Genomic DNA, 19208 nt, shown 5'->3' with positions numbered 1-19208 from the left:
CCTGGTTCTCATTGTATTTATTGACTCGCCTCTGCTCCTCCGCTACTGCTTCTCATTGTATTTATTGACTCGTCTCTGCTCCTCCGCTCCTGGTTCTCATTGAATTTGATGACTCGCCTCTGCTCCTCTGCTCCTGGTTCTCATTGTATTTGATGACTCATCTCTGCTCCTCCGCTCCTGGTTCTCATTGTATTTAATGACTCGTCTCTGCTCCTCTGCTCCTGGTTCTCATTGTATTTGATGACTCGCCTCTGCTCCTCCGCTCCTGGTTCTCATTGTATTTAATGACTTGTTTCTGCTCCTCCGCTCCTGGTTCTCATTGTATTTAATGAATCGTCTCTGCTCCTCTGCTCCTGGTTCTCATTGTATTTATTGACTCGCCTCTGCTCCTCCACTCCTGGTTCTCATTGTATTTATTGACTCGCCTCTGCTCCTCCGCTCCTGCTTCTCATTGTATTTTATGACTCGCCTCTGCTCTTTCGCTCCTGGTTCTCATTGTATTTAATGACTCATCTCTGCTCCTCTGCTCCTGGTTCTCATTGTATTTATTGACTCGCCTCTGCTCCTCCGCTCCAGGTTCTCATTGTATTTAATGACTTGCCTCTCCTCCTCCGCTCCTGTTTCTCATTGTATTTTATGACTCACCTCTGCTCCTCCGCTCCTGGTTCTCATTGTATTTAATGACTCGCCTCTGCTCCTCCGCTCCTGGTTCTCATTGTATTTAATGACTCGTCTCTGCTCCTCTGCTCCTGGTTCTCATTGTATTTAATGACTCGCCTGTGCTCATCCGCTCCTGGTTCTCATTGTATTTATTGACTCCCCTCTGCTCCTCCTCTCCTGGTTCTCATTGTATTTAATGACGTGCCTCTGCTTCTCTGCTCCTGGTTCTCATTGTATTTCATGACTCGTCTCTGCTCCTCTGCTCCTCGTTCTCATTGTATTTAATGACTCACCTCTGCTTCTCCGCTCCTGGTTCTGATTGTATTTAATGACGCATCTCTGCTCCTCCGCTCCTGGTTCTCATTGTATTTAATGACTCGCCTCTGCTCCTCTGCTCCTGGTTCTCATTGTATTTAATGACTCGCCTCTGCTCCTGCTTCTCATTGTATTTAATGACTCGTCTCTGCTCCTCCGCTCCTGGTTCTCATTGTATTTGATGAATCGCCTCTGCTCCTCCACTCCTGGTTCTCATTGTATTTAATGACTCGCCTCTGCTCCTCTGCTCCTGGTTCTCATTGTATTTAATTACTCGTCTCTGCTCCTCCGCTCGTGGTTCTCATTGTATTTAATGATTCGCCTCTGCTCCTCCGCTCCTGGTTCTCATTGTATTTAATCACTCGTCTCTGCTCCTCCGCTCCTGTTTCTCATTGTATTTAATGACTCGCCTCTGCTCCTCCGCTCCAGGTTCTCATTGTATTTAATGACTCGCCTCTGCTCCTCCGCTCCTGGTTCTCATTGAATTTAATGACTCGCCTATGCTCCTCCGCTCCTGGTTCTCATTGTATTTTATGACTCTCCTCTGCTCCTCTGCTCCTGGTTCTCATTGTATTTAATGACTCGCCGCTGCTCCTCCGCTCCAGGTTCTCATTGTATTTATTGACTCGCCTCTGCTCCTCCGCTCCTGGTTCTCATTGTATTTATTGACTCGTCTCTGCTCCTCTGCTCCAGGATCTCATTGTATTTGATGACTCGCCTCTGCTCCTCCGCTCCTGGTTCTCATTGCATTTAATGACTCGCCTCTGCTCCTCCGCTCCTGGTTCTCATTGTATTTAATGACTCGCCTCTGCTCCTCCGCTCCTGGTTCTCATTGTATTTGATGACTCGCCTCTGCTCCTCTGCTCCTGGTTCTCATTGTATTTAATGACTCGCCTCTGCTCCTCCGCTCCAGGTTCTCATTGTATTTCATGACTCGCCTCTGCTCCTCTGCTCCTGGTTCTCATTGTATTTAATGACTCGCCTCTGCTCCTCCGCTCCTGGTTCTCATTGTATTTCATGACTCGCCTCTGCTCCTCTGCACCTGGTTCTCATTGTATTTAATGACTCGCCTGTGCTCCTCCGCTCCTGGTTCTCATTGTATTTAATGACTCGCCTCTGCTCCTCTGCTCCTGGTTTTCATTGTATTTAATGACTCGCCTGTGCTCCTCCGCTCCTGGTTCTCATTGTATTTCATGACTCGCCTCTGCTCCTCTGCTCCTGGTTTTCATTGTATTTAATGACTCGCCTCTGCTCCTCCGTCCTGGTTCTCATTGTATTTAATGACTCGCCTCTGCTCCTCCGCTCCTGGTTCTCATTGTATTTATTGACTCGCCTCTGCTCCTCCGCTCCTGGTTCTCATTGTATTTATTGACTCGCCTCTGCTCCTCCGCTCCTGTTTCTCATTGTATTTAAAGACTTGCCTCTGCTCCTCTGCTCCTGGTTCTCATTGTATTTAATGACTCGCCTCTGCTACTCCGCTCCTGGTTCTCATTGTATTTAATGACTCGCCTCTGCTCCTCCGCTCCTGGTTCTCATTGTATTTAATGACTCATCTCTGCTCCTCCGCTCCTGGTTCTCATTGTATTTAATGACTCGCCTCTTCTCCTGGTTTTCATTGTATTTAATGACTCGCCTCTGCTCCTCCGCTCCTGGTTCTCATTGTATTTAATGACTCGCCTCTGCTCCTCTGCTCCTGGTTCTCATTGTATTTAATGACTCGCCTCTGCTCCTCCGCTCCTGGTTCTCATTGTATTTCATGACTCGCCTCTGCTCCTTTGTACCTGGTTCTCATTGTATTTAATGACTCGCCTGTGCTCCTCCGCTCCTGGTTCTCATTGTATTTAATGACTCGCCTCTGCTCCTCCGCTCCTGGTTCCCATTGTATTTATTGACTCGCCTCTGCTCCTCCGCTCCTGGTTCTTATTGTATTTATTGACTCGCCTCTGCTCCTCCGCTCCTGTTTCTCATTGTATTTAAAGACTTGCCTCTGCTCCTCTGCTCCTGGTTCTCATTGTATTTAATGACTAGACTCTGCTCCTCCGCTCCTGGTTCTCATTGGATTTAATGACTCACCTCTGCTCCTCTGCTCCTCTGCTCCTGGTTCTCATTGTATTTAATGACTCATCTCTTCTCCTCCGCTCCTGGTTCTCATTGTATTTAATGACTCGCCTCTGCTCCTGGTTTTCATTGTATTGAATGACTCGCCTCTGCTCCTCCGCTCCTGGTTCTCATTGTATTTAATGACTCGCCTCTGCTCCTCCGCTCCTGGTTTTCATTGTATTTATTGACTCGCCTCTGCTCCTCCGCTCCTGGTTCTCATTGTATTTATTGACTCGCCTCTGCTCCTCCGCTCCTGTTTCTCATTGTATTTAAAGACTTGCCTCTGCTCCTCTGCTCCTGGTTCTCATTGTATTTAATGACTCGCCTCTGCTACTCCGCTCCTGGTTCTCATTGTATTTAATGACTCGCCTCTGCTCCTCCGCTCCTGGTTCTCATTGTATTTAATGACTCATCTCTGCTCCTCCGCTCCTGGTTCTCATTGTATTTAATGACTCGCCTCTGCTCCTGGTTTTCATTGTATTTAATGACTCGCCTCTGCTCCTCCGCTCCTGGTTCTCATTGTATTTAATGACTCGCCTCTGCTCCTCTGCTCCTGGTTCTCATTGTATTTAATGACTTGCCTCTGCTCCTCCGCTCCTGGTTCTCATTGTATTTCATGACTCGCCTCTGCTCCTTTGTACCTGGTTCTCATTGTATTTAATGACTCGCCTGTGCTCCTCCGCTCCTGGTTCTCATTGTATTTAATGACTCGCCTCTGCTCCTCTGCTCCTGGTTTTCATTGTATTTAATGACTCGCCTCTGCTCCTCCGCTCCTGGTTCTCATTGTATTTCATGACTCGCCTCTGCTCCTCTGCTCCTGGTTTTCATTGTATTTAATGACTCGCCTCTGCTCCTCCGCTCCTGGTTCTCATTGTATTTAATGACTCGCCTCTGCTCCTCCGCTCCTGGTTCCCATTGTATTTATTGACTCGCCTCTGCTCCTCCGCTCCTGGTTCTTATTGTATTTATTGACTCGCCTCTGCTCCTCCGCTCCTGTTTCTCATTGTATTTAAAGACTTGCCTCTGCTCCTCTGCTCCTGGTTCTCATTGTATTTAATGACTCGCCTCTGCTCCTCCGCTCCTGGTTCTCATTGGATTTAATGACTCGCCTCTGCTCCTCTGCTCCTCTGCTCCTGGTTCTCATTGTATTTAATGACTCATCTCTTCTCCTCCGCTCCTGGTTCTCATTGTATTTAATGACTCTCCTCTGCTCCTGGTTTTCATTGTATTGAATAACTCGCCTCTGCTCCTCCGCTCCTGGTTCTCATTGTATTTAATGACTCGCCTCTGCTCCTCCGCTCCTGGTTTTCATTGTATTTATTGACTCGCCTCTGCTCCTCCGCTCCTGGTTCTCATTGTATTTATTGATTCGCCTCTGCTCCTCCGCTCCTGTTTCTCATTGTATTTAAAGACTTGCCCCTGCTCCTCTGCTCCTGGTTCTCATTGTATTTAATGACTCGCCTCTGCTACTCCGCTCCTGGTTCTCATTGTATTTAATGACTCGCCTCTGCTCCTCCGCTCCTGGTTCTCATTGTACTTAATGACTCGCCTGTGCTCCTCCGCTCCTGGTTCTCACTGTATTTAATGACCCGCCTCTCCTCCTCCGCTCCTGGATCTCATTGTATTTGATGACTCGCCTCTGCTCCTCCGCTCCTGGTTCTCACTGTATTTAATGACCCGCCTCTGCTCCTCCGCTCCTGGTTCTCACTGTATTTAATGACTCGCCTGTGCTCCTCCGCTCCTGGTTCTCACTGTATTTAATGACCCGCCTCTGCGCCTCCGCTCCTGGTTCTCATTGTATTTGATGACTCATCCCTGCTCCTCCACTCCTGGTTCTCATTGTATTTAATGACTCGCCTCTGCTCCTCCACTCCTGGTTCTCATTGTATTTATTGACTCGCCTCTGCTCCTCCGCTCCTGGTTCTCATTGTATTTATTGACTCGCCTCTGCTCCTCCGCTCCTGTTTCTCATTGTATTTAAAGACTTGCCCCTGCTCCTCTGCTCCTGGTTCTCATTGTATTTAATGACTCGCCTCTGCTACTCCGCTCCTGGTTCTCATTGTATTTAATGACTCGCCTCTGCTCCTCTTCTCCTGGTTCTCATTGCATTTAATGACTCATCTCTGCTCCTCCGCTCCTGGTTCTCATTATATTTAATGACTCGCCTCTGCTCCTGGTTCTCATTGTATTTAATGACTCGTCTCTGCTCCTGGTTCTCATTGTATTTAATGACTCGCCTCTGCTCCTCCGCTCCTGGTTCTCACTGTATTTAATGACCCGCCTCTGCTCCTCCGCTCCTGGTTCTCATTGTATTTAATTACTCGCCTCTGCTCCTCCGCTCCTGGTTCTCATTGTATTTGATGACTCGCCTCTGCTCCTCCGCTCCTGGTTCTCATTGTATTTAATGACCCGCCTCTGCTCCTCCGCTCCTGGTTCTCACTGTATTTAATTACTCGCCTCTGGTCCTCCGCTCCTGGTTCTCACTGTATTTAATGACCCGCCTCTGCTCCTCCGCTCCTGGTTCTCATTGTATTTAGTGACTCGTCTCTGCTCCTCCGCTCCTGGTTCTCATTGTATTTAATGACTCGTCTCTGCTCCTCCGCTCCTGGTTCTCATTGTATTAAATGACTCGGCTCTGCTCCTCCGCTCCTGGTTCTCATTGTATTTAATGACCCGCCTCTGCTCCTCCGCTCCTGGTTCTCACTGTATTTAATGACTCGCCTGTGCTCCTCCGCTCCTGGTTCTCACTGTATTTAATGACCCGCCTCTGCTCCTCCGCTCCTGGTTCTCATTGTATTTAGTGACTCGTCTCTGCTCCTCCGCTCCTGGTTCTCATTGTATTTAATGACCCGCCTCTGCTCCTCCGCTCCTGGTTCTCACTGTATTTAATGACTCGTCTCTGCTCCTCCGCTCCTGGTTCTCATTGTATTTAATGACTCGTCTCTGCTCCTCCGCTCCTGGTTCTCATTGTATTAAATGACTCGGCTCTGCTCCTCCGCTCCTGGTTCTCATTGTATTTAATGACTCGCCTCTGCTCCTCCGCTCCTGGTTTTCATTGTATTTAATGACTCGTCTGTGCTCCTCCGCTCCTGGTTCTCATTGTATTTAATGACTCGCCTCTGCTCCTCCGCTCCTGGTTCTCATTGTATTTAATGACTCGTCTCTGCTCCTCCGCTCCTGGTTCTCATTGTATTTAATGACTCGCCTCCACTCCTGGTTCTCATTGTATTTAATGACTCGCCTCTGCTCCTCCACTCCTGGTTCTCATTGTATTTATTGACTCGCCTCTGCTCCTCCGCTCCTGGTTCTCATTGTATTTATTGACTCGCCTCTGCTCCTCCGCTCCTGTTTCTCATTGTATTTAAAGACTTGCCCCTGCTCCTCTGCTCCTGGTTCTCATTGTATTTAATGACTCGCCTCTGCTACTCCGCTCCTGGTTCTCATTGTATTTAATGACTCGCCTCTGCTCCTCTTCTCCTGTTTCTCATTGCATTTAATGACTCATCTCTGCTCCTCCGCTCCTGGTTCTCATTGTATTTAATGACTCGCCTCGGCTCCTGGTTCTCATTGTATTTAATGACTCGTCTCTGCTCCTGGTTCTCATTGTATTTAATGACTCGCCTCTGCTCCTCCGCTCCTGGTTCTCACTGTATTTAATGACCCGCCTCTGCTCCTCCGCTCCTGGTTCTCATTGTATTTAATTACTCGCCTCTGCTCCTCCGCTCCTGGTTCTCATTGTATTTGATGACTCGCCTCTGCTCCTCCGCTCCTGGTTCTCATTGTATTTAATGACCCGCCTCTGCTCCTCCGCTCCTGGTTCTCACTGTATTTAATTACTCGCCTCTGGTCCTCCGCTCCTGGTTCTCACTGTATTTAATGACCCGCCTCTGCTCCTCCGCTCCTGGTTCTCATTGTATTTAGTGACTCGTCTCTGCTCCTCCGCTCCTGGTTCTCATTGTATTTAATGACCCGCCTCTGCTCCTCCGCTCCTGGTTCTCACTGTATTTAATGACTCGTCTCTGCTCCTCCGCTCCTGGTTCTCATTGTATTTAATGACTCGTCTCTGCTCCTCCGCTCCTGGTTCTCATTGTATTAAATGACTCGGCTCTGCTCCTCCGCTCCTGGTTCTCATTGTATTTAATGACCCGCCTCTGCTCCTCCGCTCCTGGTTCTCACTGTATTTAATGACTCGCCTCTGGTCCTCCGCTCCTGGTTCTCACTGTATTTAATGACCCGCCTCTGCTCCTCCGCTCCTGGTTCTCATTGTATTTAGTGACTCGTCTCTGCTCCTCCGCTCCTGGTTCTCATTGTATTTAATGACCCGCCTCTGCTCCTCCGCTCCTGGTTCTCACTGTATTTAATGACTCGTCTCTGCTCCTCCGCTCCTGGTTCTCATTGTATTTAATGACTCGTCTCTGCTCCTCCGCTCCTGGTTCTCATTGTATTAAATGACTCGGCTCTGCTCCTCCGCTCCTGGTTCTCATTGTATTTAATGACTCGCCTCTGCTCCTCCGCTCCTGGTTTTCATTGTATTTAATGACTCGTCTGTGCTCCTCCGCTCCTGGTTCTCATTGTATTTAATGACTCGCCTCTGCTCCTCCGCTCCTGGTTCTCATTGTATTTAATGACTCGTCTCTGCTCCTCCGCTCCTGGTTCTCACTGTATTTAATGACTCGCCTCTGGTCCTCCGCTCCTGGTTCTCACTGTATTTAATGACCCGCCTCTGCTCCTCCGCTCCTGGTTCTCATTGTATTTAGTGACTCGTCTCTGCTCCTCCGCTCCTGGTTCTCATTGTATTTAATGACCCGCCTCTGCTCCTCCGCTCCTGGTTCTCACTGTATTTAATGACTCGTCTCTGCTCCTCCGCTCCTGGTTCTCATTGTATTTAATGACTCGTCTCTGCTCCTCCGCTCCTGGTTCTCATTGTATTAAATGACTCGGCTCTGCTCCTCCGCTCCTGGTTCTCATTGTATTTAATGACTCGCCTCTGCTCCTCCGCTCCTGGTTCTCATTGTATTTAATGACTCGCCTCTGCTCCTCCGCTCCTGGTTTTCATTGTATTTAATGACTCGCCTGTGCTCCTCCGCTCCTGGTTCTCATTGTATTTAATGACTCGCCTCTGCTCCTCCGCTCCTGGTTCTCATTGTATTTAATGACGCGTCTCTGCTCCTCCGCTCCTGGTTCTCATTGTATTTAATGACTCGCCTCTGCTCCCCCGCTCCTGGTTTTCATTGTATTTAATGACTCGTCTCTGCTCCTCTGCTCCTGGTTCTCATTGTATTTAATGACGCGTCTCTGCTCCTCCTCTCCAGGTTCTCATTGTATTTAATGACGCGTCTCTGCTCCTGGTTCTCATGGTATTTAATGACTCGCCTCTGCTCCTCCGCTCCTGGTTCTCATTGTATTTAATGACGCGTCTCTGCTCCTCCGCTCCTCGTTCTCATTGTATTTAATGACTCACCTCTGCTTCTCCGCACCTGGTTCTGATTGTATTTAATGACTCGTCTCTACTCCTCCGCTCCTGGTTCTCATTGTATTTAATGACCCGTCTCTGCTCCTCCGCTCCTGGTTCTCATTGAATTTGATGACTCGCCTCTGCTCCTCTGCTCCTGGTTCTCATTGTATTTGATGACTCATCTCTGCTCCTCCGCTCCTGGTTCTCATTGTATTTAATGACTCGTCTCTGCTCCTCCGCGCCTAGTTCTCATTGTATTTGATGACTCATCTCTGCTCCTCCGCTCCTGGTTCTCATTGTATTTAATGACTCGCCTCTGCTCCTCCGCTCCTGGTTCTCATTGTATTTAATGACTCGTTTCTGCTCCTCCGCTCCTGGTTCTCATTGTATTTAATGACTCGTCTCTGCTCCTCTGCTCCTGGTTCTCATTGTATTTATTGACTCGCCTCTGCTCCTCCGCTCCTGCTTCTCATTGTATTTTATGACTCGCCTCTGCTCCTCCGCTCCTGGTTCTCATTGTATTTATTGACTCGCCTCTGCTCCTCCGCTACTGCTTCTCATTGTATTTATTGACTTGTCTCTGCTCCTCCGCTCCTGGTTCTCATTGAATTTGATGACTCGCCTCTGCTCCTCTGCTCCTGGTTCTCATTGTATTTGATGACTCATCTCTGCTCCTCCGCTCCTGGTTCTCATTGTATTTAATGACTCGTCTCTGCTCCTCTGCTCCTGGTTCTCATTGTATTTGATGACTCGCCTCTGCTCCTCCGCTCCTGGTTCTCATTGTATTTAATGACTTGTTTCTGCTCCTCCGCTCCTGGTTCTCATTGTATTTAATGAATCGTCTCTGCTCCTCTGCTCCTGGTTCTCATTGTATTTATTGACTCGCCTCTGCTCCTCCACTCCTGGTTCTCATTGTATTTATTGACTCGCCTCTGCTCCTCCGCTCCTGCTTCTCATTGTATTTTATGACTCGCCTCTGCTCTTTCGCTCCTGGTTCTCATTGTATTTAATGACTCATCTCTGCTCCTCTGCTCCTGGTTCTCATTGTATTTATTGACTCGCCTCTGCTCCTCCGCTCCAGGTTCTCATTGTATTTAATGACTTGCCTCTCCTCCTCCGCTCCTGTTTCTCATTGTATTTTATGACTCACCTCTGCTCCTCCGCTCCTGGTTCTCATTGTATTTAATGACTCGCCTCTGCTCCTCCGCTCCTGGTTCTCATTGTATTTAATGACTCGTCTCTGCTCCTCTGCTCCTGGTTCTCATTGTATTTAATGACTCGCCTGTGCTCATCCGCTCCTGGTTCTCATTGTATTTATTGACTCCCCTCTGCTCCTCCTCTCCTGGTTCTCATTGTATTTAATGACGTGCCTCTGCTTCTCTGCTCCTGGTTCTCATTGTATTTCATGACTCGTCTCTGCTCCTCTGCTCCTCGTTCTCATTGTATTTAATGACTCACCTCTGCTTCTCCGCTCCTGGTTCTGATTGTATTTAATGACGCATCTCTGCTCCTCCGCTCCTGGTTCTCATTGTATTTAATGACTCGCCTCTGCTCCTCTGCTCCTGGTTCTCATTGTATTTAATGACTCGCCTCTGCTCCTGCTTCTCATTGTATTTAATGACTCGTCTCTGCTCCTCCGCTCCTGGTTCTCATTGTATTTGATGAATCGCCTCTGCTCCTCCACTCCTGGTTCTCATTGTATTTAATGACTCGCCTCTGCTCCTCTGCTCCTGGTTCTCATTGTATTTAATTACTCGTCTCTGCTCCTCCGCTCGTGGTTCTCATTGTATTTAATGATTCGCCTCTGCTCCTCCGCTCCTGGTTCTCATTGTATTTAATCACTCGTCTCTGCTCCTCCGCTCCTGTTTCTCATTGTATTTAATGACTCGCCTCTGCTCCTCCGCTCCAGGTTCTCATTGTATTTAATGACTCGCCTCTGCTCCTCCGCTCCTGGTTCTCATTGAATTTAATGACTCGCCTATGCTCCTCCGCTCCTGGTTCTCATTGTATTTTATGACTCTCCTCTGCTCCTCTGCTCCTGGTTCTCATTGTATTTAATGACTCGCCGCTGCTCCTCCGCTCCAGGTTCTCATTGTATTTATTGACTCGCCTCTGCTCCTCCGCTCCTGGTTCTCATTGTATTTATTGACTCGTCTCTGCTCCACTGCTCCAGGATCTCATTGTATTTGATGACTCGCCTCTGCTCCTCCGCTCCTGGTTCTCATTGCATTTAATGACTCGCCTCTGCTCCTCCGCTCCTGGTTCTCATTGTATTTAATGACTCGCCTCTGCTCCTCCGCTCCTGGTTCTCATTGTATTTGATGACTCGCCTCTGCTCCTCTGCTCCTGGTTCTCATTGTATTTAATGACTCGCCTCTGCTCCTCCGCTCCAGGTTCTCATTGTATTTCATGACTCGCCTCTGCTCCTCTGCTCCTGGTTCTCATTGTATTTAATGACTCGCCTCTGCTCCTCCGCTCCTGGTTCTCATTGTATTTCATGACTCGCCTCTGCTCCTCTGCACCTGGTTCTCATTGTATTTAATGACTCGCCTGTGCTCCTCCGCTCCTGGTTCTCATTGTATTTAATGACTCGCCTCTGCTCCTCTGCTCCTGGTTTTCATTGTATTTAATGACTCGCCTGTGCTCCTCCGCTCCTGGTTCTCATTGTATTTCATGACTCGCCTCTGCTCCTCTGCTCCTGGTTTTCATTGTATTTAATGACTCGCCTCTGCTCCTCCGTCCTGGTTCTCATTGTATTTAATGACTCGCCTCTGCTCCTCCGCTCCTGGTTCTCATTGTATTTATTGACTCGCCTCTGCTCCTCCGCTCCTGGTTCTCATTGTATTTATTGACTCGCCTCTGCTCCTCCGCTCCTGTTTCTCATTGTATTTAAAGACTTGCCTCTGCTCCTCTGCTCCTGGTTCTCATTGTATTTAATGACTCGCCTCTGCTACTCCGCTCCTGGTTCTCATTGTATTTAATGACTCGCCTCTGCTCCTCCGCTCCTGGTTCTCATTGTATTTAATGACTCATCTCTGCTCCTCCGCTCCTGGTTCTCATTGTATTTAATGACTCGCCTCTTCTCCTGGTTTTCATTGTATTTAATGACTCGCCTCTGCTCCTCCGCTCCTGGTTCTCATTGTATTTAATGACTCGCCTCTGCTCCTCTGCTCCTGGTTCTCATTGTATTTAATGACTCGCCTCTGCTCCTCCGCTCCTGGTTCTCATTGTATTTCATGACTCGCCTCTGCTCCTTTGTACCTGGTTCTCATTGTATTTAATGACTCGCCTGTGCTCCTCCGCTCCTGGTTCTCATTGTATTTAATGACTCGCCTCTGCTCCTCCGCTCCTGGTTCCCATTGTATTTATTGACTCGCCTCTGCTCCTCCGCTCCTGGTTCTTATTGTATTTATTGACTCGCCTCTGCTCCTCCGCTCCTGTTTCTCATTGTATTTAAAGACTTGCCTCTGCTCCTCTGCTCCTGGTTCTCATTGTATTTAATGACTAGACTCTGCTCCTCCGCTCCTGGTTCTCATTGGATTTAATGACTCACCTCTGCTCCTCTGCTCCTCTGCTCCTGGTTCTCATTGTATTTAATGACTCATCTCTTCTCCTCCGCTCCTGGTTCTCATTGTATTTAATGACTCGCCTCTGCTCCTGGTTTTCATTGTATTGAATGACTCGCCTCTGCTCCTCCGCTCCTGGTTCTCATTGTATTTAATGACTCGCCTCTGCTCCTCCGCTCCTGTTTCTCATTGTATTTAAAGACTTGCCTCTGCTCCTCTGCTCCTGGTTCTCATTGTATTTAATGACTCGCCTCTGCTACTCCGCTCCTGGTTCTCATTGTATTTAATGACTCGCCTCTGCTCCTCCGCTCCTGGTTCTCATTGTATTTAATGACTCATCTCTGCTCCTCCGCTCCTGGTTCTCATTGTATTTAATGACTCGCCTCTGCTCCTGGTTTTCATTGTATTTAATGACTCGCCTCTGCTCCTCCGCTCCTGGTTCTCATTGTATTTAATGACTCGCCTCTGCTCCTCTGCTCCTGGTTCTCATTGTATTTAATGACTTGCCTCTGCTCCTCCGCTCCTGGTTCTCATTGTATTTCATGACTCGCCTCTGCTCCTTTGTACCTGGTTCTCATTGTATTTAATGACTCGCCTGTGCTCCTCCGCTCCTGGTTCTCATTGTATTTAATGACTCGCCTCTGCTCCTCTGCTCCTGGTTTTCATTGTATTTAATGACTCGCCTCTGCTCCTCCGCTCCTGGTTCTCATTGTATTTCATGACTCGCCTCTGCTCCTCTGCTCCTGGTTTTCATTGTATTTAATGACTCGCCTCTGCTCCTCCGCTCCTGGTTCTCATTGTATTTAATGACTCGCCTCTGCTCCTCCGCTCCTGGTTCCCATTGTATTTATTGACTCGCCTCTGCTCCTCCGCTCCTGGTTCTTATTGTATTTATTGACTCGCCTCTGCTCCTCCGCTCCTGTTTCTCATTGTATTTAAAGACTTGCCTCTGCTCCTCTGCTCCTGGTTCTCATTGTATTTAATGACTCGCCTCTGCTCCTCCGCTCCTGGTTCTCATTGGATTTAATGACTCGCCTCTGCTCCTCTGCTCCTCTGCTCCTGGTTCTCATTGTATTTAATGACTCATCTCTTCTCCTCCGCTCCTGGTTCTCATTGTATTTAATGACTCTCCTCTGCTCCTGGTTTTCATTGTATTGAATAACTCGCCTCTGCTCCTCCGCTCCTGGTTCTCATTGTATTTAATGACTCGCCTCTGCTCCTCCGCTCCTGGTTTTCATTGTATTTATTGACTCGCCTCTGCTCCTCCGCTCCTGGTTCTCATTGTATTTATTGATTCGCCTCTGCTCCTCCGCTCCTGTTTCTCATTGTATTTAAAGACTTGCCCCTGCTCCTCTGCTCCTGGTTCTCATTGTATTTAATGACTCGCCTCTGCTACTCCGCTCCTGGTTCTCATTGTATTTAATGACTCGCCTCTGCTCCTCCGCTCCTGGTTCTCATTGTACTTAATGACTCGCCTGTGCTCCTCCGCTCCTGGTTCTCACTGTATTTAATGACCCGCCTCTCCTCCTCCGCTCCTGGATCTCATTGTATTTGATGACTCGCCTCTGCTCCTCCGCTCCTGGTTCTCACTGTATTTAATGACCCGCCTCTGCTCCTCCGCTCCTGGTTCTCACTGTATTTAATGACTCGCCTGTGCTCCTCCGCTCCTGGTTCTCACTGTATTTAATGACCCGCCTCTGCGCCTCCGCTCCTGGTTCTCATTGTATTTGATGACTCATCCCTGCTCCTCCACTCCTGGTTCTCATTGTATTTAATGACTCGCCTCTGCTCCTCCACTCCTGGTTCTCATTGTATTTATTGACTCGCCTCTGCTCCTCCGCTCCTGGTTCTCATTGTATTTATTGACTCGCCTCTGCTCCTCCGCTCCTGTTTCTCATTGTATTTAAAGACTTGCCCCTGCTCCTCTGCTCCTGGTTCTCATTGTATTTAATGACTCGCCTCTGCTACTCCGCTCCTGGTTCTCATTGTATTTAATGACTCGCCTCTGCTCCTCTTCTCCTGGTTCTCATTGCATTTAATGACTCATCTCTGCTCCTCCGCTCCTGGTTCTCATTATATTTAATGACTCGCCTCTGCTCCTGGTTCTCATTGTATTTAATGACTCGTCTCTGCTCCTGGTTCTCATTGTATTTAATGACTCGCCTCTGCTCCTCCGCTCCTGGTTCTCACTGTATTTAATGACCCGCCTCTGCTCCTCCGCTCCTGGTTCTCATTGTATTTAATTACTCGCCTCTGCTCCTCCGCTCCTGGTTCTCATTGTATTTGATGACTCGCCTCTGCTCCTCCGCTCCTGGTTCTCATTGTATTTAATGACCCGCCTCTGCTCCTCCGCTCCTGGTTCTCACTGTATTTAATTACTCGCCTCTGGTCCTCCGCTCCTGGTTCTCACTGTATTTAATGACCCGCCTCTGCTCCTCCGCTCCTGGTTCTCATTGTATTTAGTGACTCGTCTCTGCTCCTCCGCTCCTGGTTCTCATTGTATTTAATGACTCGTCTCTGCTCCTCCGCTCCTGGTTCTCATTGTATTAAATGACTCGGCTCTGCTCCTCCGCTCCTGGTTCTCATTGTATTTAATGACCCGCCTCTGCTCCTCCGCTCCTGGTTCTCACTGTATTTAATGACTCGCCTGTGCTCCTCCGCTCCTGGTTCTCACTGTATTTAATGACCCGCCTCTGCTCCTCCGCTCCTGGTTCTCATTGTATTTAGTGACTCGTCTCTGCTCCTCCGCTCCTGGTTCTCATTGTATTTAATGACCCGCCTCTGCTCCTCCGCTCCTGGTTCTCACTGTATTTAATGACTCGTCTCTGCTCCTCCGCTCCTGGTTCTCATTGTATTTAATGACTCGTCTCTGCTCCTCCGCTCCTGGTTCTCATTGTATTAAATGACTCGGCTCTGCTCCTCCGCTCCTGGTTCTCATTGTATTTAATGACTCGCCTCTGCTCCTCCGCTCCTGGTTTTCATTGTATTTAATGACTCGTCTGTGCTCCTCCGCTCCTGGTTCTCATTGTATTTAATGACTCGCCTCTGCTCCTCCGCTCCTGGTTCTCATTGTATTTAATGACTCGTCTCTGCTCCTCCGCTCCTGGTTCTCATTGTATTTAATGACTCGCCTCCGCTCCTGGTTCTCATTGTATTTAATGACTCGTCTCTGCTCCTCCGCTCCTGGTTCTCATTGTATTTAATGACTCGCCTCTCCTCCTCCGCTCCTGGTTCTCATTGTATTTAATGACTCGCCTCTGCTCCTCCGCTCCTGGTTCTCATTGTATTTAATGACGCGTCTCTGCTCCTCCGCTCCTGGTTCTCATTGTATTTAATGACTAGCCTCTGCTCCCCCGCTCCTGGTTCTCATTGCATTTAATGACTCGTCTCTGCTCCCCGCTCCTGGTTCTCATTGTATTTAATGACTCGCCTCTTCTCCTCTGCTCCTGGTTCTCATTGTATTTAATGACTCGCCTCTGCTCCTCCCCTCCTGGTTTTCATTGTATTTAATGACTCGCCTGTGCTCCTCCGCTCCTGGTTCTCATTGTATTTAATGACTCGTCTCTGCTCCTCCGCTCCTGGTTCTCATTGTATTTAATGACTCACCTCTGCGCCTCCGCTCCTGGTTCTCATTGTATTTAATGACTCGCCTCTGCTCGTCCGCTCCTGGTTCTCATTGTATTTAATGACTCGTCTCTGCTCCTCGACTCCTGGTTCTCATTGTATTTAATGACTCACCTCTGCTCCTCCGCTCCTGGTTCTCATTGTATTTAATGACTCGCCTCTGCTCCTCCGCTCCTGGTTCTCATTGTACTTAATGACTCGCCTGTGCTCCTCCGCTCCTGGTTCTCACTGTATTTAATGACCCGCCTCTCCTCCTCCGCTCCTGGATCTCATTGTATTTGATGACTCGCCTCTGCTCCTCCGCTCCTGGTTCTCACTGTATTTAATGACCCGCCTCTGCTCCTCCGCTCCTGGTTCTCACTGTATTTAATGACTCGCCTGTGCTCCTCCGCTCCTGGTTCTCACTGTATTTAATGACCCGCCTCTGCGCCTCCGCTCCTGGTTCTCATTGTATTTGATGACTCATCCCTGCTCCTCCACTCCTGGTTCTCATTGTATTTAATGACTCGCCTCTGCTCCTCCACTCCTGGTTCTCATTGTATTTATTGACTCGCCTCTGCTCCTCCGCTCCTGGTTCTCATTGTATTTATTGACTCGCCTCTGCTCCTCCGCTCCTGTTTCTCATTGTATTTAAAGACTTGCCCCTGCTCCTCTGCTCCTGGTTCTCATTGTATTTAATGACTCGCCTCTGCTACTCCGCTCCTGGTTCTCATTGTATTTAATGACTCGCCTCTGCTCCTCTTCTCCTGTTTCTCATTGCATTTAATGACTCATCTCTGCTCCTCCGCTCCTGGTTCTCATTGTATTTAATGACTCGCCTCGGCTCCTGGTTCTCATTGTATTTAATGACTCGTCTCTGCTCCTGGTTCTCATTGTATTTAATGACTCGCCTCTGCTCCTCCGCTCCTGGTTCTCACTGTATTTAATGACCCGCCTCTGCTCCTCCGCTCCTGGTTCTCATTGTATTTAATTACTCGCCTCTGCTCCTCCGCTCCTGGTTCTCATTGTATTTGATGACTCGCCTCTGCTCCTCCGCTCCTGGTTCTCATTGTATTTAATGACCCGCCTCTGCTCCTCCGCTCCTGGTTCTCACTGTATTTAATTACTCGCCTCTGGTCCTCCGCTCCTGGTTCTCACTGTATTTAATGACCCGCCTCTGCTCCTCCGCTCCTGGTTCTCATTGTATTTAGTGACTCGTCTCTGCTCCTCCGCTCCTGGTTCTCATTGTATTTAATGACCCGCCTCTGCTCCTCCGCTCCTGGTTCTCACTGTATTTAATGACTCGTCTCTGCTCCTCCGCTCCTGGTTCTCATTGTATTTAATGACTCGTCTCTGCTCCTCCGCTCCTGGTTCTCATTGTATTAAATGACTCGGCTCTGCTCCTCCGCTCCTGGTTCTCATTGTATTTAATGACCCGCCTCTGCTCCTCCGCTCCTGGTTCTCACTGTATTTAATGACTCGCCTCTGGTCCTCCGCTCCTGGTTCTCACTGTATTTAATGACCCGCCTCTGCTCCTCCGCTCCTGGTTCTCATTGTATTTAGTGACTCGTCTCTGCTCCTCCGCTCCTGGTTCTCATTGTATTTAATGACCCGCCTCTGCTCCTCCGCTCCTGGTTCTCACTGTATTTAATGACTCGTCTCTGCTCCTCCGCTCCTGGTTCTCATTGTATTTAATGACTCGTCTCTGCTCCTCCGCTCCTGGTTCTCATTGTATTAAATGACTCGGCTCTGCTCCTCCGCTCCTGGTTCTCATTGTATTTAATGACTCGCCTCTGCTCCTCCGCTCCTGGTTTTCATTGTATTTAATGACTCGTCTGTGCTCCTCCGCTCCTGGTTCTCATTGTATTTAATGACTCGCCTCTGCTCCTCCGCTCCTGGTTCTCATTGTATTTAATGACTCGTCTCTGCTCCTCCGCTCCTGGTTCTCACTGTATTTAATGACTCGCCTCTGGTCCTCCGCTCCTGGTTCTCACTGTATTTAATGACCCGCCTCTGCTCCTCCGCTCCTGGTTCTCATTGTATTTAGTGACTCGTCTCTGCTCCTCCGCTCCTGGTTCTCATTGTATTTAATGACCCGCCTCTGCTCCTCCGCTCCTGGTTCTCACTGTATTTAATGACTCGTCTCTGCTCCTCCGCTCCTGGTTCTCATTGTATTTAATGACTCGTCTCTGCTCCTCCGCTCCTGGTTCTCATTGTATTAAATGACTCGGCTCTGCTCCTCCGCTCCTGGTTCTCATTGTATTTAATGACTCGCCTCTGCTCCTCCGCTCCTGGTTCTCATTGTATTTAATGACTCGCCTCTGCTCCTCCGCTCCTGGTTTTCATTGTATTTAATGACTCGCCTGTGCTCCTCCGCTCCTGGTTCTCATTGTATTTAATGACTCGCCTCTGCTCCTCCGCTCCTGGTTCTCATTGTATTTAATGACGCGTCTCTGCTCCTCCGCTCCTGGTTCTCATTGTATTTAATGACTCGCCTCTGCTCCCCCGCTCCTGGTTTTCATTGTATTTAATGACTCGTCTCTGCTCCTCTGCTCCTGGTTCTCATTGTATTTAATGACGCGTCTCTGCTCCTCCTCTCCAGGTTCTCATTGTATTTAATGACGCGTCTCTGCTCCTGGTTCTCATGGTATTTAATGACTCGCCTCTGCTCCTCCGCTCCTGGTTCTCATTGTATTTAATGACGCGTCTCTGCTCCTCCGCTCCTCGTTCTCATTGTATTTAATGACTCACCTCTGCTTCTCCGCACCTGGTTCTGATTGTATTTAATGACTCGTCTCTACTCCTCCGCTCCTGGTTCTCATTGTATTTAATGACCCGTCTCTGCTCCTCCGCTCCTGGTTCTCATTGAATTTGATGACTCGCCTCTGCTCCTCTGCTCCTGGTTCTCATTGTATTTGATGACTCATCTCTGCTCCTCCGCTCCTGGTTCTCATTGTATTTAATGACTCGTCTCTGCTCCTCCGCGCCTAGTTCTCATTGTATTTGATGACTCATCTCTGCTCCTCCGCTCCTGGTTCTCATTGTATTTAATGACTCGCCTCTGCTCCTCCGCTCCTGGTTCTCATTGTATTTAATGACTCGTTTCTGCTCCTCCGCTCCTGGTTCTCATTGTATTTAATGACTCGTCTCTGCTCCTCTGCTCCTGGTTCTCATTGTATTTATTGACTCGCCTCTGCTCCTCCGCTCCTGCTTCTCATTGTATTTTATGACTCGCCTCTGCTCCTCCGCTCCTGGTTCTCATTGTATTTATTGACTCGCCTCTGCTCCTCCGCTACTGCTTCTCATTGTATTTATTGACTCGTCTCTGCTCCTCCGCTCCTGGTTCTCATTGAATTTGATGACTCGCCTCTGCTCCTCTGCTCCTGGTTCTCATTGTATTTGATGACTCATCTCTGCTCCTCCGCTCCTGGTTCTCATTGTATTTAATGACTCGTCTCTGCTCCTCTGCTCCTGGTTCTCATTGTATTTGATGACTCGCCTCTGCTCCT

Source organism: Pleurodeles waltl, unplaced genomic scaffold (assembly GCF_031143425.1).
Source record: "Pleurodeles waltl isolate 20211129_DDA unplaced genomic scaffold, aPleWal1.hap1.20221129 scaffold_84, whole genome shotgun sequence".
NCBI lineage: Eukaryota > Metazoa > Chordata > Amphibia > Caudata > Salamandridae > Pleurodeles > Pleurodeles waltl.
This window is presented reverse-complemented; position numbering follows the sequence as displayed.